Source organism: Pan troglodytes, chromosome 6, assembly GCF_028858775.2.
Source record: "Pan troglodytes isolate AG18354 chromosome 6, NHGRI_mPanTro3-v2.0_pri, whole genome shotgun sequence".
Lineage (NCBI taxonomy): Eukaryota > Metazoa > Chordata > Mammalia > Primates > Hominidae > Pan > Pan troglodytes.
The window spans coordinates 150,866,794-150,889,905 of NC_072404.2; the positions used below are offsets into that span (position 1 = coordinate 150,866,794).

Below are 23,112 nucleotides of genomic sequence, written 5' to 3' on the forward strand. Positions count from 1 at the left end.
TGTTAGCATGCATATATTAAAGTATTTTGCTGTCATCCTTGCTTTCATCAGAATCAAAATAGATTTGAATACAATCTTTAAGGTTTTTTTGTTTGTTTGTTTGTTTTTGAGACGGACTCTTGCTCTGTCACCCAGGCTGGAGTGCAATGGCATGGTCTTGGCTCACTGCAACCTCCGCCTCCTAGGTTCAAGTGATTCTCCTGCCTCAGCCTCCTGAGTAGCTGGGATTACAGGCACATGCCACCATGCCCGGCTAATTTTTCTATTTTTAGTAGAGACAGGGTTTCACCATGTTGGCCAGGCTGGTCTCGAACTCCTGACTTCGTGATCCACCTGCCTCGGCCTCCCAAAGTGCTGGGATTAAAAGACTGCCAGCTTTACTTTTTGGAAGCAAAATTCACATGTAGGACTAGGTCCTGTGTGACAGAAAAAAATTTAGGAGAAGCAAAAAAAATCCCCAAAGCATTTAACTCATATAGGTACTCTTCAACCTATCACCAACTTTATGGCTAAAGGATCTTTTAAAGGGTTTCTAAGGACTCATAGAGAATTCAATTATTTTATAACTGATTACATAAAATTAAAATCCAAAGGCAGAGGTTTTTTCATAAAACAATCCTGACATATTAAAAGATAGGGCGTGCCTAACTACAACATTATCATTTTCTTCTCTTTCCAGTTTCCCCTGCTCTTCAGGCAGAGAAAAGACATAAATTTGTCAGGTTTTGAGATGGAGAGATTAAAACAAACAAACCAGGACAGGGATGCTAGTTTGATTTGGAAAAGGCTAGACTGTGTGTAGCCTTTCCAACTAGTAATGACAGCCTAACTAGAAAAGAAAAGGTATGTAGATAAAGGCAGCCAAAAAAACAATGCCATCAATGCCTTAGGCAAAAATCCACAGCAGCTACTATTCCCCACTTTATTTTCTGCCTCTCCTCCCTTTTCCTGGGTAAGGAAAGCACCCAAAGCACCCCCAAGGCCACTCACAGAAAACCAATTTCTTCCCAAGCACTGTATGAATTAAAAAAAAAACATAAACTATTAATAATTTGAGATTAATTCAATTTAATCTCAAATTTTCGAACAGTTTGGAAAAGATTTTTCAAACAGGGAGTCGTTTTCTCCTCTCCTCACCCACAGCAACCCACTATGACACTCATAAAGTCATCCCATACTCCAAGGGATTAAATACAAATTTCCTGGGGAAAACACTGGATTTGGCAGCTATCACTGAAGATATTCCCAAATACTAAGGTTCTCCTGTATACCCTGTATTTGATATTTTCTTCCCTCCCACATACACTGGTGACATCAAGAAAGATGGATAATCCTTCTCAAGATTCTCTACACAATGGATATCTCAACTCAAATCTCAAATCCAAAATTAAAACATGAAAACCCCTGTTAAAACAAACCCCCCAAGGAGAAGGCAATGGCTTTCTATTCTAGTGTTCATTTTCAACAGCACACACAATCAGCTAAATAAGGAAGTTTTAAAATGTCAAAAATATTTCTGTCATATTACTAGAATGAAAGAGGTCTAAGGATAGAGGCGATGCCAACGAAAAACAGATTATTTCCCAATAATGTACTATGTTGCATCATCTTAATCACTATTTCCCAAGTCACTAAAAGGTTCATGGCATTATGATAGGTCCTATATTTTATAATAACAATAAAGAAAATGGTAAAATTAAGTTTAATTTTAAAATTATAAGCACAGTTGAGATGTTTTCAGACTCAACTGTGGGAAACTTTGAGATCCACATGCTACATACAGTAGAGGAATACCTGAGACATTGAAGGAAGCAAGAAGATAATAAGTGGCAATACAGTATTATTCATCTACCTCATTTACAAAGCGAGAAACAAGAAACCTACTTTTTTCCCCCAGCTTTAAAATAAAATGTAAAATTTTCCTTCACAAAACAAAGTATGCTATCCAGAAATACACAACAGATCCAGAAAGTTGGCTTAATGCAGGGTCTACAAACCAAAACAAAGAATTAAAAAAAAACTTCAAAGTTCACAGAACTTAAAAAAAAATTCCAACCAAAACATATACGGCTGATGTTTAACCAGACCTGTTTTTTAATATTACCTGTGCAAAACAAAGATATCGAAGTAAATGAAAGGATAAGTTTTCATTTCACAATCTCCCTGTATACTTCCTCAGCCTGCGGACCTACCTTTATTCATCCTTAAAGGGAGTTGGTAGCTAGAAATATTTAATGCCCTACTTCATCAGAATTTTCTTTAGCTCTGATCAGGCCATTATTAAAGTCATCCAGTAATATTTACTGGTTATAGCTATTCAAATGTGAGTAGTCTCCTAATAACCGTTCTGAACTAATATACACATAGGAAGCAGGTAAGGCCTAAATTTCTCTTTTACAAATGAAGTATGTTCATTTCTCTTACTGTAATAAAGATAATATTTCTTTATTTTCCAAGCTCCTATTCTCCAGTGAATATCTTTAAAATCATTCAAAAACACTGGTAGCTATTTTCTACTAAACTTTTTTTTTTTTTTTTTTTGGAGACAGAGTTTCATTCTGTAGCCCAGGCTGGAGTGCAGTGGTGCCATCTTGGCTCACTGCAACCTCCGCCTCCCAGGTTCAAGCAATTATCCTAGCCTCAGCCTCCCAAGTAGCTGGGATTACAGGGGCACACCACCAAACCTAGCTAATTTTTGTATTTTTAGTAGAGACGGGGTTTCACTATGTTGGCCAGGCTGGTCTCAAACTCCTGACCTCAAGCAATCCTCCCACCTCAGCCTCCCAAAGTGCTGGGATTACAGGTGTTAGCCACCACACCAGGCCTACTAAAACTTTTTGAGGCTGTTATTGGAGTAATCATCTATCACTTTCTTCGCTTTTGCGAAGAATTGGATAACAAATTGCAGTTTACTATCAAAGACAAATAGACCACATTTCCTCAGTTCTCTACTCTTCAAAACCTTGCTGTCACTTTAGGGCATGAGGGACTAAAGAGGAGATGGAATCAATTATCTGACAAATCCTGTAGAATTTCCATCCTAACGTCTCTCAGAATAGCTCCTTACCTCAGTGGCTTGGTCTCTAATTTTTCAAACAAACCTCAACTGTCAACCCCAAAATATGCTGCACACTATTGAAAGAGTAATCTTTCTGAAAAACACTCATGTTTTCTCCTGCTCCCTATCAACCTCTACTGGCTTCTTATTGCTCAGCAGATTAAATTCAACCTGACACCAATACACCTTTCATAATCTAGCTCTACCCTACTAATACAAATTTATCTGCCACCATTCCCAGTAATTAACACTTTAGTCCATTGAGATCAGACTCCTTACATCCCTCTCACATCATGCTAGCCCCTATCAAGTGTTTGCTCATTCTTTACTGTGGTCTAAATGTCTCCTCCACAACGCATATTGAAATTTAATTGCCAGTGTGGTAGTATTAAGAGTTGAGGCCATTAAGAGGTGATTAGGCTATGAGGGCTCTACCCTCATCAATGATAATGCCATAGTAATGGAAGTAGGTTCCTGATAAAAAGCAAGTTCTGCCCTCTCTGTTCTTGTTCTCTCACCCTCTCTTGCTCTTCTACCTTACACCATGGGATGACATAGCATGACGGCCCTGCCAGATGCCAGTGCCATGTTCTGGTTCTTCCCAGTCTCCAAAACCATGAGCCAAATACATTTCTGTCGATTATAATTATCCAGTCGGTGGTATTCTGTTATAGCAGCATAAAATGAACTAAGACATGCTTCCATTCCCTATATAGAACGTACATAATGTTCTCCTTCTGGATATGCTAGCCTATACAAACAGTACACAATCTTTATTCAAGACTCATCTTCTTCAGGAAGCCTCACTCCTAGGACTTTAGTCTGAAGATATCCCTGTACAAACAGACTGGACTCATACTACATGTAGCACACATTATTTGTACACTGCTTTGGACAGTGCTAATTATATCATTATGAAAGCATTCTTGACAAGATAAACTCTACAAAGAAGTTCTGCCAAATTTTCCAAGAAGTGGTTCCATAAGCAAAGTCTGTTTGAAAAATTGATTAAGGCTGGGTGCAGTGGCTCAGGCCTGTAATCCCAACACTGTGGGAGGCCGAAGCGGGCAGATCATCTGAGGTCAGGAGTTCAAGACCAGCCTGGCCAACATGGTGAAACCCTGTCTCTACTAAAAATACAAAAACTTAGCCAGGTGTGGTGGCGGGCGCCTGTAATCCCAGCTACTTAGGAGGCTGAGGCAGGAGAGTTGCTTGAACCCGGGAGGTGGAGGTTGCAGTGAGCCAAGATCATACCACTGCACTCCAGCCTGAGCAACAAGAGCAAAACTCCATCTCAAAAAAAAAAGAAAAAAAGAAAAAAAGAAAAGTTGATTAAATAATCCTGATTTTGGCAGGGCACAGTGGCTCACGTCTGTGATCCCAGCACTTTGGGAGGCTGAGGCAGGTGGATCACCTGAGGTCAGGAGTTTGAGACCAGCCTGGCCAACATGGTGAAACCCTGTCTCTACCACAAATATAAAAATTAGCTGGGCATGGTGGCACACGCCTGTAGTTCTAGCTACTTGGGAGGCTGAGGCAGGAGAACCGCTTGAACCCAGAAAGCAGAAGTTGCAGTGAGCCGGGATGGCACCACTGCCACTTTAGCCTGGGTGACAGAGTCAGACACCATCTCAAAATAAATAAATAAAGACATTTTATTATATCACAGCATAGTGGCTCACACCTGCAATCCCAGCACTTTGGGAGGCTGAGATAAGAGGATCACTTAAGCCCAGAAGTTTGAGACTACCCTGGGCAACAGGATGAGCCCCCATTTCCACAAAAAATAAGAAAATTAGCTGGGCATGGTCCCGTGCCTGTAGTCAGAGCAACCTGAGAGGCTGAGGTGGGAGAATTGCTTGAACCCAGGAGTTCAAGGCTACAATGAGCTAGGATCATGCCACTGCACTCCAGCCTGGGCAACAGAGACCATCTCAAAAAAAAAAAAAAGAAAAAAAGTTCTAGTACGAATGAAACAGTGTAATGACTAAGATTTGATACTATTTGAAGCTGAGTAACAGGTACATGGTGGTTCATACCTACTTTTGTACTTGTTTAAAAATACCAAAAGTTCCTTTTTAAAAAAGTACTAATAACGTCTTTATATCATTTTAAATGACAAAACCAAAATATAACATTTTCTTTACCCAAGGAATACATAGGTCCCTACTGACAGTAAGAAAAATGTTTGCAGAAAGATTTAATGCAGAATCCTAATTCTCATCTAGAATTAATAAAAGTTAGAGGAAAAAATATAATCAAATAGAAAGGATTTCCATGAAAAGAAAAATTAATCCTAACTACTAAAAGCAACACTGTTTATATTATAAAACTTCATTCAATTAGAGCATTCACAAGACGGTCCACCCAAATAACTGACGAAAATTTAAAACTTCAGAAAAAAATCTTAAGCAAAATATGGGAGGCAGAAAATAAAGGGGAAAAAAGGAGAAAAGTTGCTACAACCAATGTTCAATAACACAAATCAGCCAATGTTATTTTAGAAAATTCACAATCTGAAAACACCTGATGCTCTAAGGGAATGGATTAAAAGGTTCTTAAATAATCAGAAAATTAGCACTTCCACTCTATTCCAAACTCTGAAAAACATGCTCAGAAAATTTCAGATATTTGGATTAATGACCATGTATCTGTTTGTTGCTATTAAGAAATGCTCCACCCCTTTGAAATTTCAGTCTAATTGCTTTTCAAAATTCAATCACTATTTTGCCTACATCATTCACTAATTGCTTCCAAAAGCAGTAATATAAGATCTACTAATTTTTTTTTTTTTTTTTTGGAGACAAAGTCTCACTCTGTCACCCAGGCTAGAGTGCAATGGCGCAATCTCAGATCACTGCAACCTCTGACTCCCAAGTTCAAATGATTCTCCTGCCTCAGCCTCCCGAATAGCTGGAATTACAGGCACGTGCCACCACATCTGGCTAATTTTTGTATTTTTAGTAGAGATGGGGTTTCACCATGTTGGCCAGGCTGGTCTCGAACTCCTGACCTCGTGATCTGCCCACCTCGGCCTCCCAAAGTGCTGGGATTACAGGCGTGAGCCACCGTGCCCGGCCACATCTACTATTTTTAAGGGAAAGCATTTTATTCTTCTAATTACACTGCTTTTTTGCCTTGACCTTTTTTCCAAACTGGTTTTAGGCATATCCACAAGCCAATTTTGATTATTTTGATTTCAAATTCTACTGCATAATTGCTTTAAAACTCAAGAGGTGAGATTTTAGCAGCCATACTTTAAAAAAGTTGTTTTTGAACAGTTATCTGACATACACACTTATACAAATAGCAAGACTTATCCTAATAGCAATACATCATCTGCCCATCACCCAAAGCAATTAAAGCTTAAAACAGGACAACTCTCCTGTATAAACAGAGTTTAATAATAAAGAAGCCATACTTGAGGCCGGGCACAGTTGTTCACACCTGTAATCCCAGCACTTTGGGAGGCTAAGGCAGGCAGATCACGAGGTCAGCAGTTCGAGAACAGCCTGGTCAACATGGTGAAACCCCATCTCTACTAAAAATACAAAAATTAGCTGAGTGTGGTGGCGGACGTCTGTAATCCCAGCTACTCGGGAGGCTGAGGCAGGAGGATTGCTTGAACCTGGGAAGCAGAGGCTTCAGTGAGCCGAGATCGTGCAGCTACACTCCAGCCTGGGTGACAGAGCGAGACTCCGTCCTGGGGAGTAGCGGGGAGAAAAAAAGCCATACTCACAAATAAGCCTGTTAAGATGAAAAATAAACTCATACTCAAACTGTGTTATACCATCCTTAAAGTTAGGTTTTCCTACCAAGTAAAAGTAATCATCTTCTTTTTAGTAGCTTATAATTTCTCTCTTCTGATAAAAGAAAAATACGCTGCTAAAATCTAAGTACTAAAATCTGAGACAAAATAGTGGTGAAATTTTTTATAAACTTTGTAATTAAATAATAAAGAATCGTATCATAAAAAAGAAATGTGTCACAGAACCAGTTAGATTCTATTATAGTAGAAAAAGTTGACATTTACCACATAATCTTTTCTAATAAAGAAGTCCACATAACAAGATTAAAAACAACTGTGAAGTTCTTTTAGAAAACCAATAAATGCATGATTAAAAAGTCCCACATATCTTCTTTCCTTGCATCACAAAAATAACTGGGTAAATTACGCTAGCTTTTAAATTTGAGTACTCTCAACTTTTGAGGAAAATATGTATATACTACAATCTTTAAAATATTGAGGATATTGTCATCTTTTATTCAGGAATGGATATTTGCAGATTTTTCCTAATATCTTTGAGGTAACATAAAATATTATAAAATCTCAGAATGTGTTAAACAAGTTTTATCCAATACATGCTATTCCAGTGGGATAAAAACCATTTACAAGTTCCATTTAGATTAAGAAATCCTTTGAGAAAATTATGTAGTACATTCTAGTTATACTGTTTCTAGAACAGCAAAAATCTCTATAACCTATTTCCCTACTGTTTGCTTCAGAACCAAATGAGCTGAATGTAACTTCCTTCACAAAGAGTCAAGACAGTATTATAGTTACTGTAAGAGAGCTAACTAACTGAATTTTCACCAGAGGCTGAAGTTTTCACAAATTAAAACCATTTTACTTAAATGATCTATAAAAATAATAACACTAAGTTTAAACATATTTAATTGAGTACTATTTGCAGTCACATTAGAAAATTTAATTTTAGGCCTGGCATGGTGGCTCACGTCTGTAATCCCAACCCTTTGGGAGGCCAAGGTGGGCGGATCACGAGGTCAGGAGTTCAAGACCAGCCTGACCAACATGGTGACACCCCGTCTCCACTAAAAATACAAAACTTAGCCGGGCATGGTGGCACACGCCTGTAATCCCAGCTACTCAAGAGACTGAGGCAGGAGAATCGCTTGAACCTGGGAGGCAGAGGTTGCAGTGAGCCAAGATCGCACCACTGCACTCCAGCCTGAGTGACAGAGCGAGACTGTCTCAAAAAAAAAAAAAAGAAAGAAAAGAAAAGAAAAAGAAAGAAAATTTAATATTTTTCTCATACAAAACAACAAAAAGATAAATTTATTAAACTGAAGAATATGGATTCCTTTTAAAGCCAAGATTAGGGAGGTGAAAAAAGGGAAGATTTCTAAATCCAAACTGCTTAAACTGGTTAAGATATTTTTTCATTCCTTTAAAGCACACAAAATCATTTTTAAAATAAGACTCCCCTAAAGCTAGGAGTTCATCCTCTGGCAACACCCTTTCTTTAACAAATGAGTTGCAAGTTATCGCTAGTACTCCCATTTAGACTCAAGTTGAAGGGCATTACAAAAACAATTTTATTTTTCTGCACTTTGTCATTTGATTATAACTGTCTCATCCTAATTTTATAATAGGCCAACTTTAAGTGATTCATGTTCAAAACCTTCTTACAGAAATAATCTATCGATCTCAAGAATTCAACTACTCAACCTGGCAGAAAGTATTCCAAATTATCAAAAGAAACCATGAAAATATGAAGCTTCAGTGTTCATAACGTTAGATCAAAAAACTAAAACCAAGCAAAAATATTTAGAAATCTCAGCTTCCTATTTCCTATCAAAATGTTAAAGAACTTTAGATATCTTCTTTAAACGTACTAAAGATACAAAAGGAAATTCCTTTTGACTTCAGAGGGCTGAAATGAAGAATTCAGTAACTGCGGGCAAAAATTATGGAGGGGAAAGAATTACTTGAGAAAATATTTCGTGAGACAAATACCTTTTTTTAAAAAAAAAGATGTATTAAAATCACTTACTCCCTTCTACCAGACAAACAATCCTCTCCTAGAACTCACTGCTTACAATTCAGCCAAGTATGACTGCCAAGAGTTTCTAAACCTGTGTTAGGATTTTTCAAAGTGGAAAGCTTCTCCACCAGTGTATTACAACAACAAAAAGTATATTTTTTAGAGTTAAAGATCAACTATTAAATACACTCCTACTGATAAACTAAATGTAAGTGATTAAAAAAAAAACAAAACTCAACTTGTAACTTAGCACAAAGTTTGCTATATAAATTGCTTGCAGTTCTAAGAGTAGGTATTTATTTGGTCCCCCAAATTAGGGCTTAAGTGGCTGAAAGAAAAAAGTTTTATAAACAGCTTTTCTAACCTTAGTTTACATTTGGTAAAACAGACCATTTATCACATAATCAAGTGAACATAATGCCAAATGTTAAGATTCCAAATTTTACAGGTAAAATTTGTAAAAATTACAATAACCCAGTAATGGACTGCCACATGAGACTGTCACTGATTTTAAACATTTTTACATATATCTTAAGAATACAATGTCATGTATGTCATGTTTAAACTTGGGATGTATGTATTTGAACTATGTAATCTTGGTTGCTTTTCTGGTAATTCTTTATCTCACAGTGGTCTGATTATAGCCAGGGCTGCTTCTTCCCATTTTACCATTAGTCGGTACATCTTAATTTTGCTTTCACCAAAACATGGACATCATAAGCCACCTCTTGCTTCCAGTTTTCTACTTTTTACTGTAGATAACAATGACAGTGAGTTCCACCAAATGCATGTATGTGCACAGCTTTGTCATTCTTTTCCCAGCCCCCTTCTTTTCTATGAGAAAAATACGAGGAACTTAGGTTTATATAAAAATATCGATTTTTCTTTTGCATACATAACTAATGGATTTTCAAGACAAGACAATTTATTCTGATAACTATCATCCTAGAAATGTCAAGAGAACTTCCCAAATCCAAAAATAAGAAGAAAATCTGATATTAACTGGAGAGGAAATTTCCACTCAAATCATAAATAAAATGTCATCAATTAAGCTGAACATCAATAAAACTCAGTCAAAAATCAAGCCTCAATACAGAACCCACACATAACCCACATGTAATCAAAATATCACTTATATTTGCTAGCGGAGTTCACAGATGAATTCTGTATGTGCGCCAGATTTATCTTATTTTGTAATGCTGGGGTTAATATTTATTGGTATAAATCAGGGCCCACACTAAGTGTCCTGGGGAGAGGCAATCCAAAGAACGCTTAGTAGCATGATAAAACCGGTCCAAAACGAAAAAAAAGAAAAAAAGCCACGTCCTAACACAACAGAGCGAATAAGCGACAAATAGATCACAGAAAGCAAAACGAAAACGGTCCCCTCCGGAGTAGCCTGAATAAAAGATCTTCACTCATAACGTTTAATAGTATCCTACCTCACTTCATTCACTTCCCAACTTCCTTTACTTGTCAAGGGCCACCACGGGGCTTCCCTTTTTCTGGAAGTGTATATTGAAAGGATCTGTACAGGAAAGAGGGAAGGAACGGACAATTCTCAAGAAGGCTGAGAAACAGGTGGGTTAGCAGGAGCAGGAGCATAATCTAGATACTTAAGGGGCAGCTTTAAAATGACAGATGTGGTGGAAGGAAAGACTGCAAATCGGAAGCAGCTCTAGTGTGGCAGATACACTGTGGGCTGATTGCAAGCACCAGAGGGGGGCAAAGGCTAACTCCAGAGCGGTAGCAGTGGAGCAAAAAAACAAGCAGCAGGACGAGTGGGCAATGAGCAGTGGGATTAATGAGCAGCAGCAGCCAACACGGGTCAGAGTGGAAGTGATGGCTTTGGTCTTGGGAGACGGGGGCCAGTGGGAAAGGACGTCAGACAGGGAACAGGGGATTGGGGAAACAAGGAGGGCTGAGACCTAAGAATCCTGCCCCGGTGAAAATGCAGGGGGAAAAGCTGGAGACCAAAAGCCGCCTCGGCTCCCCAATTAAAGAAATTCTCGAAGGAGAGTCGCTGCTTGCCGCCGCGCTGCCTTCTGACCCGCTCCCTTTTCCTGATGGTAACTGCTGTGGCGTAAAGGGGAGAGGGAGGAAGAGGAGGAGGAGGAAGAAGACCAAGGAGGAGGAGGGTGAAGATGAGGCGGGGGGTGGGGAGAAAGGGGGGTGCGGCCTGTACAGTCCCAGCGAAGCCTCCGCTCTCTCGTAGCCGGTCAGCCCCGGGTTTCCCCTAAGCCCAGCCCCGCATAGACTCACCCGCCTGCCTTGCCTCGCTTTTCCCTCAGCCGACTCCACGGGCTGCCGCGTCCTCACAAGAAACCACCGAACGAGCGTCGGGGAAAAAACTCTTCAGAACCGGGCCTGATTGCTTCAGCGAGTCCGACCTTTACGGCTGAGAGAGAGACTCTCAGCTTTCGGTGGGTTCCACAGCCAGACGGGCCACCATCTTACATTAGGGTAAGACTCCTCCGGCCTCCCGTGCGCAGGCGCACGCTGATCCGGTCAGGAGGGGCGGGGGAGGGGCGGGAGGAGCGGCGGGCGGCTGAGTGGGAGGTTGCGGTGGCCGCTCCCGCAGCACCCTGGGAGTTGGAGTCCTCGGAGGGTAACCTCCCAGGGGCACGCCGGGAGTTGAAGTCCTCTCTCAGAGGGCGGAGGGGATCGCCCACCTCACGTGGCTGCTGGACTGATGCCTTTCTTCGTGTTTTGCTTCCTTCTCTGCACGCGTGTGCTGCTTCAATGTCATTTGGTCGGCGGTTTTCACTAGTGATTCCGTGTCCTCGGTGTTTGCGGAAATGTGCTACCCCAAGACTGGGGCGAGGCTAAACAGTTTTTCGGGGAGCCCGGAATGTTTATTCTCTGCCCCGCCCACCAGGGATATCTAAAGGGGGCGGGGTGGAGGTGGAGGCAGGTTGGGGGTACGAAGAGCGCGGGATTTGATCTAGGGTGAGAATTTGATACAGACTTGGCGTCTGTTTGCGAACAAGGAGGAAACAGGCGCCTGTTTAATTCATTTCCCTGTCCTTGCGCATTTGGGGCCACCACCCTTGATCCCTTCTTCACTGTAAAATCTCCAGTGAAGACATACACTAAATTGTTCTGTGCAGATTACCCAAGAAAACGGAACACCCGTGCACTTACAATAACGTGCTTCTGTTGGTGTGAATTTGAGAATTTGCGGACCTCGGTGCAAATTAGTGTTAGTTCGGTGTCCAGCCAGCACAGCTGTGTGCAAGTTTACAAACTACACACATCGGCACATCCCCAAGAACAATAAATGCAGCCACAATCCCTACGAGCACTGAGGAATCATCAGTCACAAAAGTCAGTCAATGTACTGGTCGCCCCGTTTGCATCCCAGAACTCTGGTGGAAGTGGCGCTCGAAGCAGTAACTTTTGCTTATTGCATGTATTCTTCACCCACTCATACAGCAAATACTCAATGAGCTCCTCCTAGCTGCCGGGTACTCTTCTATATATTGAGAATACAATGGTGAGCAAAATAGAAAAAATTCCCTGTCCCCATTCTAGTGATGTGTTGGGATGAGGAAGAGGAGAGAGGAGGCATTATTTTAAAAATACGTGATTAAAATGCATAGTATGTCATAACCGATTTTAAAAACTTAAAGCAGGGAAGGGGAGTAGGGAAAGAGGTTGCAGTTTTAAATTTACGAACTTAATTTCATAATAAGCCCTCATTTCATTGTTTTTCTTTTTTTTTTTTTTTTTTTGAGACGGAGTCTAGCTCTGTCACCCAGGCTGGAGTGCAGTGGCGCGATCTCGGCTCACTGCGACCTCCGCCTGCCGGATTCAAGTGATTCTCCTGCCTCAGCCTCCCGAGTAGCTGGGATTACAGGCACGTGCCACCACGCCAGGCTAATTTTTATATTTTTAGTAGAGACAGGGTTTCACCATGTTGGTCAGCCTGGTCTCGAACTCCTGACCTCAGGTGATCTGCCTGCCTCGGCCTCCCAAAGTACTGGGATTACAGACGTGAGCCAGGGCACCCGGCCTCATTCTTTTGATACATTGGTTTTCTGTGTTTCAGTTTCCTCACTATAAACCTAGAGACAACAGTTACTTGGGTAAAAATTAAAATATGTAATGAAGTCACATTTTACCCAAAGTTTGAAATTATAGAACCATGAAATGATTACCTAGCAAGGAAACTTGGGAAATTATTTGGATTTCCCTTTAGGTAATTAAATGCCTAAACATTCAATATGGTTGACATTTTTATTTAAAAATGTGTTTATTGTTCTTGTATATATTACTGATTCTATAGTAGTATATAAACAAAGTAATGAAAAGAACAAAATAAAAAGAAGCCTTCCCATTATGAAAGATTAGAATCATCACAGTAAAAACTGGAAGGGATCTTAAGCATCACCTAATCCAGTGGCAACCTTATCTTACCCAACATTCCTTTTTTTAATAAATGTTTTTATAATATGCTCTTTGTTAGCCTAAAATGAAATTCATAGGTATATAAACTACCTGTATACATGATTTCATCTGAAATCAAAATGATGTGCTATTTATAATATAAATGATATGAAGAAAGTATTTTATAATAAAATTGTATTTCAATATATAAATGCTCAGCATGACCATTCTAGAAATACAGTCAAGTCATGGTTTGCTAGCACTTATAAATAAAATCTCCAACACTAGGGGGCAATGCCACCCCTGTATTGAGACTGACAGTAAGGAGGTGACAGTTCCTGGGTCACCAATTGTAAGAGTCACTACCATCTCAGGCCAGTACTCCTTTTACTATACTACATTGCCAGTTTTCATATGTTTATGTATGCATATGTGCATATATATACTATCATATAGACTTATGTATGTAACACTTCATTCTCATATAATTTTAAAAGTTAACATTAAATTTGGCCAGCTGTGGTGACTCATGCCTGTAATCCTAGGACTTTGGGAGGCTGGGGCGGGAGAACTGTTTGAGGCTAGAAGTTCAAGGCTAGCCTGGGCAACCTAGGGAGACTCTGTCTCTACAAAGATAAAATTTGAAAAACAGCTGGGTATGGTGGTGCCTGCCTGTGGTTCCAGCTACTTGGGAGGCTCAGGTGGGAGGATCACTTGGGCTTGGAAGTCGAGGCTGCAGTAAGCCATGATCATGTCATTGTCCTCCAGCCTGGGCGACAGAGTGAGACTCTGTCTCAAAACAAAACAAAAAACATTCAGTTGTATTACTTTGCTTACCTAATGATTCCTAAGTGTGGAACCTATCTATTCACTTAACAAATCTATTTTGCCTTTAGGCATTGTGCTCAATGCTGGTGGTATAGCAAAACAATGGTCAGCAAAACATGGTCCCTGTCCTCATAGAGCATAATGCCTAGTAGAAAAAGCAGAGATTAAATAATCATATAAATAAATAACTACAAGTACATAAACAGAATTTCATATATATGATTACAATTGGTCATGAGTACTAAGAAGATGTTTAAAGGATGTTATGAGAAAGTTTAAGAGGGGAGCCTAATTTAGATTGGTGGGGAGAGGAGGGTAGTCTTTACCAGGTTTAGAGTGGAGAATATGCAGAGACAGGAGGTGGTTTAAAAAAACACTCACCACAGGCTGGGCACGATAGCTCACACCTGTAATCCCAGTACTCTGGAAGGCCAAGGCGGGTGGATCACCTGAGGTCAGGGGTTCAAGACCAACCTGGCCAACATGGTGAAACCCCGTCTCTACTAAAAATACCAAAAAAATTAGCCAAGTGTGGTGGCAGGTGCCTGTAATCCCAGCTACTCAGGAAGCTGAGGCAGGAGAATTGCTTGAACCCGGGAGGTGGAGGTTGCAGTGAGCCAAGATCACGCCACTGCACTCCAGCCTGGACAACAAGACCGAAACTCTGTCTCAAAAAACAAACAAACCTCACCATGGCCAGGCATGGTGACTCATGCCTGTAATCCCAGCACTTTGGGAGGCAGAGGCAAGCTGACTTGAGCCGAGGAGTTCGAGACCAGCCTAGGCAACCTGCCAAACCTGCCAAAACCAGCCTAGGCAACCTGCCAAAACCCACCAAAAATACAAAAAATAAGCCGGGCGTGGTGGCACACATCTATTGTCCCAACTACTCAGGGGGGCTGAGGTGGGAGGATCGCTTGAGCCTGGGAGGTTGGGGCTGCAGTGAGCCAAGATTGTGCCACTGCACTCCAGCCTGGGTGACAGAGTGAGACCTCATCTCAAAACAAAAACAAAAACAAAACAAAAAAAGCCTCACCAGAAGGTGTATATGGACTATGGTGAGTAAGGGGAAGGGTGGCATGAGGTGAATTTAGAGAAAGGCAAGGGCCAGGCCGGGCATAGTGGCTCATGCCTGTAATCCCAACACTTTGGGAGGCCAAGGTGGGTGGATTGTTTGAGGTCAGGAGTTCAAGACCAGCCTGGCCAACATGGTGAAAGCCGGTATCTACTAAAAATACAAAAATTGCTGGGCACAGTGGCTCACGCCTGTAATCCCAGCACTTTGGGAGGCCAAGGTGGGCGGATCACGAGGTCAGGAGATCAAGACCATCCTGGCTAATACGGTGAAACCCCATCTCTACTAAAAAAATATATATAAAAAATTAGCCAGACATGGTGGTGGGCGCCTGTAGTCCCAGCTACTAGGGAGGCTGAGGCAGGAGAATGGCATGAACCCAGGAGGCGGAGCTTGCAGTGAGCTGAGATTGTGCCATTGCACTCCAGCCTGGGCAACAGAGCAAGACTCTGTCTCAAAGAAAAAAAAAAAAATTAGCCAGACATGGTGGTGCACGCCTGTAGTCCCCGCTGCTTGGAAGGCTGAGGCACAAGAATCGCTTAAGCCCAGAAGGTGGAGGTTGCAGTAGTCGAGATCACGCCACTGCACTCCAGCCTGGGCAACAGAGTGAGACTCTGTCTCAAAAATAAATAAATAAATGTAAAGAAAGGCAAGGGCCAGATTATCCAGGCCCTTGTAGATAGGAAACACAGCTCTTATACCACAGGAAAAGGAAAGCCTATGGAGGAAACAGTCATGATCTGACTGACTTCTTGAAAAGACAATGCCACCCAATGTCCATCAATGGGAAAGTTATAAATTTAATTTCAGTGCTTCCATTTTCTGGAATATTACATGGCTATATGAAAAAAACAAAGGGAAAGAATGACATATTAACCTGGAGGAATGCCCATGATATGTTTATCAGGTAAAGAATAAATAAATACATTATAACATAATATATTGTGTAATGTAATACATTTTTTAGAAATGAAAAGAACCAGTGCAAAATAATACAAATAGATTTCTATATAATCACAGAAAAAAGAATAGAAGGATTCATTACACATCAAACATTTAGTGTGTGTTGGTTACCTGGGAGGATTGTAATTAGATAGGCATAGAGGGAAAGCATAATATTTGCTTTATAAATTAACCAGGCTTAGTGGCCCATGGCTGTAGTCCCAGCTACTTGGGAGGCTGAGGTGGGAGGATCCCTTGAGCCTAGGAGGTCGACCCAGCAATTCTGCAGTGAGCTGTGATCGTGGGCAACAGAGACCCTGTCTCAAAACAAAATGGAAAAAGCAAAAACAAAAGCTTTTCTTCAACCTGAGGAAGTTGATTTTTAAAAAAGAAAAAAAACATTTTCTTTATAAATTGCTTCATTGGTTTTTTTTGCATATGAATTCGTTTTATACATTTTTAAAAAATAGATCACTCAGCTTTGTGGAGAATGGATTGGAGAAAGGCAAAAATGAAAATGGAACAACTAATGAAGAGAATATTTCAGTCATCCAGATGGTAGTTCTGAATGTGGTGGTAGCAGTAAAGATAGGGGGAAAAAAAGGTGATGAATTCAAGATGTTTTTTTTTGGAGTTGAAATAATAGGACTTGGTGATGTACTGCACATGAAGTTCTCATCAATGACTCTCAGATTTTCGGGCTTCAGTGGCCTTGTAGATAGTGGCTCCTTTAGTAAAAGGAGAATGGCGAATATTGAAATAGCATCTGTAGAAAGCAGAGCAACTTTATCAGAAAAACAGCAGGATTTCAGGGAAATAATGGCTTCTCATTTGAGACTCGTGAATTTAAAAATCATAGTGATTATGTCTTCCCCAACTTAGTGATTTTTCTTAATAATGTTTATTTGCTTGGTTTCTGCCAAAGAAACTACGTACAGTTGGGTTTATCTAGGCTGGAGGAGGACAATAAAAACAAGAGAGGGTTAATGGGCAACCAGAATTATAGATTGTTTCCCATTTTTTAAGCCTTTTAAAATTATTATTATATAGATTTTAATTTTAATTTTTTTTGAGACAGCGTCTCACTGTGTCACACAGGCTGGAATGCAATATAGTACAATCTCAGCTCACTGCAACCTCTACCTCCTGGGCTCAAGCAATCCTCCCGCCTCAGCCTCCTGAGTAGGTGGGACTACAGGTGCACACCACCACATCTGGCTAATTTTTGTATTTTTTGGTAGAGACAGGGTTTCCCCATGATGCCCAGGCTGTTCTCAAACCCCTGGCCCAAGTGATGCACCCACTTCTGCCTCTCAAAGTGGTGTAATTGCAGTCATGAGCCACTGCATCTGACCTAGATTTTTTGTCTTGGAGGTGGGAGTCTCACTATACTATCCAGGCTGTTCTCAAACTCCTTGCCTTAAGTGATCCTTCTGCCTCAGCCTCCAGAGTCGCTAGAACTGCAGGCATGAACCACCACACCCAGCTAGATATTTTAAATAAATAACATCATTTTCAAGTTACATTCTTGGGATATATTCTCAAATATAGACTTGCTAGGCCAAGCTTGTCCAACCTGCAGCCCACAGGCCACATGGGGTCCAGGATAGCTTTGAATGTGGCCCCACACAAATTCATAAACTTTCTTAAAACATTATGAGATTTTTTTTGTGATATTTTTGTTTCAGCTATCCTTTGTGTTAGTATATGTTATGTGTGTCCCAAGACAATTCTTCTTCTTCTAATGTGGCCCAGGGAAGCCAAAAGATTGGACACCCCTGTACTAGGCCAAAGGAAATGATCAGTTTCATGACCCTTGTTATGGCTAGATTGCTTTAATATTAATGCATTCTAAAGCCACTTTATTCGTGGGACTTTTTTTTTCCCAAAAACCCATTAATTTTGTGGGTTTTTTTCTGTTATTTAGTTAGTTTTAATCACTTAGTTAGTATTTGAGTGTTAAATATTGGGTATATGGTGGTAAGCAAAACACTAAACTCAGAGATCTTAGGGTTGAAAAGGAGAGACAGACCACAAGTAAAATAATAAGCAAATTACTTATACTGTCAAAGTATTAGGAAGGACAAAGAACAGAATGATAAGAGAAATATCAGGAAGGGATTTACTTTAGATTGGAAAGCCTCTCTGAAGAGATGACTTAATCTGAGATTAAAAGGATTTGAAGAGATTATCCATTTAATGAATGGCCTATGCCAAGACCCGAAGCAGGAAGAAGTTGAGCATATTCCAGGAATGGAAAGTTAGCCTGTGAAGTTGGGTCAGAGAACGCAAAGGCAGAGTGGTAGGAGATGAGGTTAAGGAAGGAAGTAAAATCCAGATTATGCAGGGCTTTACATGAAGTTTGGATAAGAGACAATTGAATGATTTGAAGCTGGAGAGTGACACGACTCAATTTATCTTTTCAAAAGACCACTGGGGCTGTCATGTGGCGAGTAGATCAGAGATAGGCGGTGAATGGAGAAGTGGAGAGACCAGTGAGGACACTACTGCAGAAGTGCAGCCTGGAGATAATGCATGGCTTGGACCAGGGCAGGGCTGGGACTAGGTGAGGGGACTAAGGCAGCATTTGCCTTGGGCACAACATTTTAAAAATTTTTATTTATTTTATTTATTATTATTATTATTTAGAGACAGGGTCTTGCCTAGGCTGGAGTGCAGTGGCATGATCATAGCACGCTGTAACTAAGATCTTGAACTCCTGGGCTCAAGGGATCCTCCCACCACAGCCTCCCAACTGCAGGCATGCAGCACCACCATGCCCGACTAGGTTTTTTATGTTTTACAGAGATGAGGTCTCACTATGTTGCCCAGGCTGGTCTCAGACTCCTGGCCTCAAGCAGTCCTCCCTCCTCAGCCTCCCAAAGTTCTGGGATTTCAGGCATGAGCTACCGTGCCTGGCCCTAGGGTATAAAATTTAAGCAAACATTTAAAAACTCAGTAATTAAGGTCAATAATGTTTAGATAAAACATTTTAAAAAGTCAAAGTTAATGCAAAAAATCCATGATGAACAAAATATTAAAATATAAGATAAAGACAAAATCCAAGGCTGGGCATGATGGATCACGCCTAGAATCCCAGCACTTTGGGAGGCCGAGGCAGGTGGATCAGTTGAGCTCAGGAGTTCGAGACCAGCCTGGGCAACATGATGAAACCCCATCTCTACAAAAATTATAAAAAATTAGCCAGGCATGGGCATGGTGGCAGACACCTGTAGTCCCAGCTACTCGGGAGGCTGAGGCAGGAGAATGGCGTGAACCCTGGCAGTGAGCTGAGACCACGCCACTGCACTCCAGCCTGGGTGACAGAGCGAGACTCCATCTCAAAAAAAAAAAAAAAATTAGCCAGGCATAACACTTAATAGAATTGTTTGATTTATGTATGTATGTATGTATTTATTTATTTAGAGACAGGGTCTCGCTGTGTCACCCAGGTTGGAGTGCAGTGGTGCGATCTCGGCTCACTGCAGCCTCTGCTCTGCCTCCTACGTTCAAGCAATTCTTGTGCCTCAGCCTCCTGAGTAGCTGGAATTACAGGCGCATGCCACCACACCCAGCTAATTTTAGTATTTTTAGTAAAGAAGGGGTTTCACCATGTTGGCCAGGCTGCTCTCGAACTCCTGACCTCAAGTGATCCACCCACCTCGGCCTGTCTAAGTGCTGGAATTACAGATGTGAGCCACCACATCCAGCCACTTCATAGCAGAATTTTAAAAGCATTTGCTTTAAAACATGACAAGGATACTCACTACTATCATGATTACTATTTAACATCATACTAGAGGGGCTAGCCAATGCAAAAAGACATAAAAAAGAAATAAGACATATATAAACTAGAAAGAAAGAAAAAACTCACCATATTCAGTTATAATGATTGTCAGTATGGAAAATATATGAATAAATAACAAAAACTAAAAGCAATTCAGTTCATAATATAAACATACAAAAACCAGCAGTATTCCTATATATCAGCCACAAGAATACAAAACCATATGAAAAATGCACATGACTAAATAGTAAGACTTGTTAAATCTTGGTAAGGAGTGTTTACAGAGTCATTGGGATTTGTGGCTTCCAGTAATAAAGAGCATGCAAGGTGATTCTGACCAAACTTCTCTCTTATTATGCGAAGGGGGCAGAAGAACACACACCACAAATGCTGCATAGTGTAAATGTAAAATAAGATTTAGTGGGGAAAAAATACTGGCAGAGATGCAGCAAAGCATTATTCCCTATTATCCCACAGAGACACAACTGAAGCCTTCCATAAATAGGCTAGGTATACTCCCCTCCCAAAAAAGGGGCGATTCCAGGTGATAGACTGCACTCCTATGATGTTTTACCTACTTACTGAGAATGGGAAATAGGGAGTAGGCAATTATATAACAATGAGAACTTCCTGGTTGGGAATAACCTTGTTAGAAAGGAGCAGCTCCTGGAGTTCAGATTCTGATAATATTCCTTTTCTCAGACCTGCTGAAGCAGGTTCTTGCTAGGCTACTTGTCTGATTAGCTATTGCCACAAAAGTGCTGTGTAATAACTACCCCCAAGATATAATGGCTTAAAGCATAGTCAGTTATTTTCTCCAACTGCAGGTCAGCTGAGGGTCAATGGATCTAAGCTAGGTTCATCTCAGCAACTCTGCTTCAAGCTGTAAGTCCAGCTGGGATTGGCTCCTCTCTGTGGGTTAGGCTCAGGATTGCTTTCATCTCTGTTCATTCTGGGGCCCAAGGTCAAGAGGCAGCAGCTTCCTGAGGAAAGCTCTTCTCATGGCAATGGCAGAGGTGCAGAAAGACAAGCCCAAATATGCAAACTTTTTTTTTTTTTTTTTTTTTTTTCCTGAGATGGAGTTTCGCTCTGCCACACAGGCTGGAGTGCAGTGGCATGATCTCGGCTCACTGCAACCTCTGCCTCCCGGATTCAAGCGATTCTCCTGCCTCGGCCTCTGAAGTAGCTGGGACTACAGGCACTTGCCACTACGTCTGGCTAATTTTTGTATTTTTAGTAGAGATGGGGTTTCACCATACTGGCCGGGCTGGTCTCAAACTCCTGAGCTCAAGCCATCCACCTGCCTTGGTCTCCCAAAAGTGTTGGAATTACAGGCATGAGCCACCGCGCCCAGCCTTGCAAACATATTTTAAGCCTCTCTTTACACCACATTTGGTAACATCTCAGTGGTCAAGGCATGTTACCTGGCCAAGTTCAACATTATAATAATTGGGAAATAGAGTCCTCTCCTGGAGGGTGAGAGAAATGAGTGAATATTTACTGAACACTAATTAATGTACCACAATAATGAAAGAGAAACGAATGAATTTCCAGTACCATCCAGATTTGTCTTCACTTTCTGGCTCTTGAAGGTCATTAAAGATAAGTCCTTTATCCTTTCATTAAAGATAACTAACAAGAGGTTGGATAAATACCAGAAGCATTTGCTAAACAGCATAAAAGACATAAAAATAGCCAGGCGCGGTGGCTCAGGCCTGTAATCCCAGCACTTTGGGAGGCCGAGGCGGGCGGATCACGAGGTCAGGAGATCGAGACCATCCTGGCTAACACGGTGAAACCCCATCTCTACTAAAAGTACAAAAATTTAACCCTGCATGGTGGCGGGCGCCTATAGTCCCAGCTAATCGGGAGGCTGAGGCCGGAGAAAGGCGTGAACCCAGGAGGCGGAGCTTGCAGTGAGCTGAGATCGGGCCACTGCACTCCAGCCTGGACGCCAGTGCAAGATACCATCTCAAAAAAAGAAAGAAAGAAAGAAAAAAAAAGACATAAAAATATAGTCAGCCTTGAAATGAGAAAAAGTTGGAGCTTAAGTAAGTGAATTGAAGCTATTTCCATTCAAGGGGCATTTGGTCATCCAAAAAAGGCATCTGAGAGACAAGGCTGCCTTCTGCCAATTGCCGAAGGTAAAGAATCCTCTGGCAGCCAAAGATAAAGATCTCCCTCCTTGTTAAATATTATCTTTAAATATACTACTGCTTTTACCCAGGGGCCATTTGCTAGTCTAAGGGGAGCAGCTGAAAATGAGTAGCTTCATGGAAACTGAGGCTAGAGGAACAGGAGTTGGAGGTCAACACATGCTGAAGGTGGGGGCTCTCTGCCCTTGACTGGGACCCTGAAATGCCCTACTTAAGAAAGTAAGGGGGTTGGGCGCAGTGACTCATGCCTGTAATCCCAGCACTTTGGGAGGCCAAGGCAGGTGGATCACTGGAGCTCAGGAGTTCCAGACCAGCCTGGGCAACATAGAGAGGCCCTGTCTCAAAAAAAAAAAAAAAAAAAAAAAAAAAAAAAAGATTTTAGCTGAGCACCCTGGCACACCTATAGTCCCAGCTACTCAGGAGGCTGAGGCAGGAGGATCATTGATTGTCCAGAAGTTCAAAGCTGCAGTGAGCTATGATCATGCCTGGGTGACAGAGTGAGACCCTGTCTCTAAAAAAAGAAAAAAGAAAGTAAGGGTAGGTCCTCAGGCAATGCAGGAAATTCAAAAACAAAAAAATAAAAAGGAAGGATAGAAACTCAACTTTAGAGAGTAATCTTGGTAACTGGCATTGCAGCATTGCCTTGGACTACTAGCACCATCGGGTTCTTGGTAGAAGGAAACAAAAATGCCCTGGAGGAAGCCTATATTATCCTAGCTTTTAAAGTACACCTGAAAGAAATTTTTAAAATAAAATGTCAGCTGGGCACAGTGGCTCATGCCTTTAATCCCAGCACTTTGGGAGGCCAAGGCAAGAAAACCACTTGAGCCCAGGAGTTCAAGATCAGTCTAGGCAACATCGTGAAACCCTGTCTCTTTAAGAAAAATACAAAAATTAGGCTGGGTGCGGTGGCTCATGCCTGTAATTCCAGCACTTTGGGAGGCCAAGGCGGATGGATCACGACGTCAGGAGTTCAAAACCAGCCTGGCCAAGATGGTGAAACCCCGTCTCTACTAAAAAAAAAAAAAACTACAAAAATTAGCCAGGCGTGGTGGCTAATCCCAGCTACTCGGGAGGCTGAGGCAGAATAA

General features: G+C 41.3%; 1 protein-coding gene across 12 annotated transcripts in view; it reads right to left on the minus strand.

The window, feature by feature from the left end:
* Positions 1-11,660, minus strand: part of CNOT4 (CCR4-NOT transcription complex subunit 4) — a 148,352-nt gene extending 136,692 nt beyond the window's left edge. For 4 of the 12 annotated variants that reach the window (XM_063815617.1, XM_054655217.2, XM_009454271.5 and 1 more), the window contains exons 1-2: positions 11,107-11,342; positions 10,287-10,372 (exon numbers count right to left, since the gene is read on the minus strand). The gene's annotated coding sequence lies outside the window, so the exon portion shown is untranslated. Of the gene's footprint in view, positions 1-10,286; positions 10,373-11,106 lie in introns of all 12 variants that reach the window. The other 8 variants (XM_001145798.7, XM_001145725.6, XM_001145560.8 and 5 more) reach the window with 6 other exon arrangements.
* Between the last annotated feature and the right edge of the window lie 11,452 nt (positions 11,661-23,112).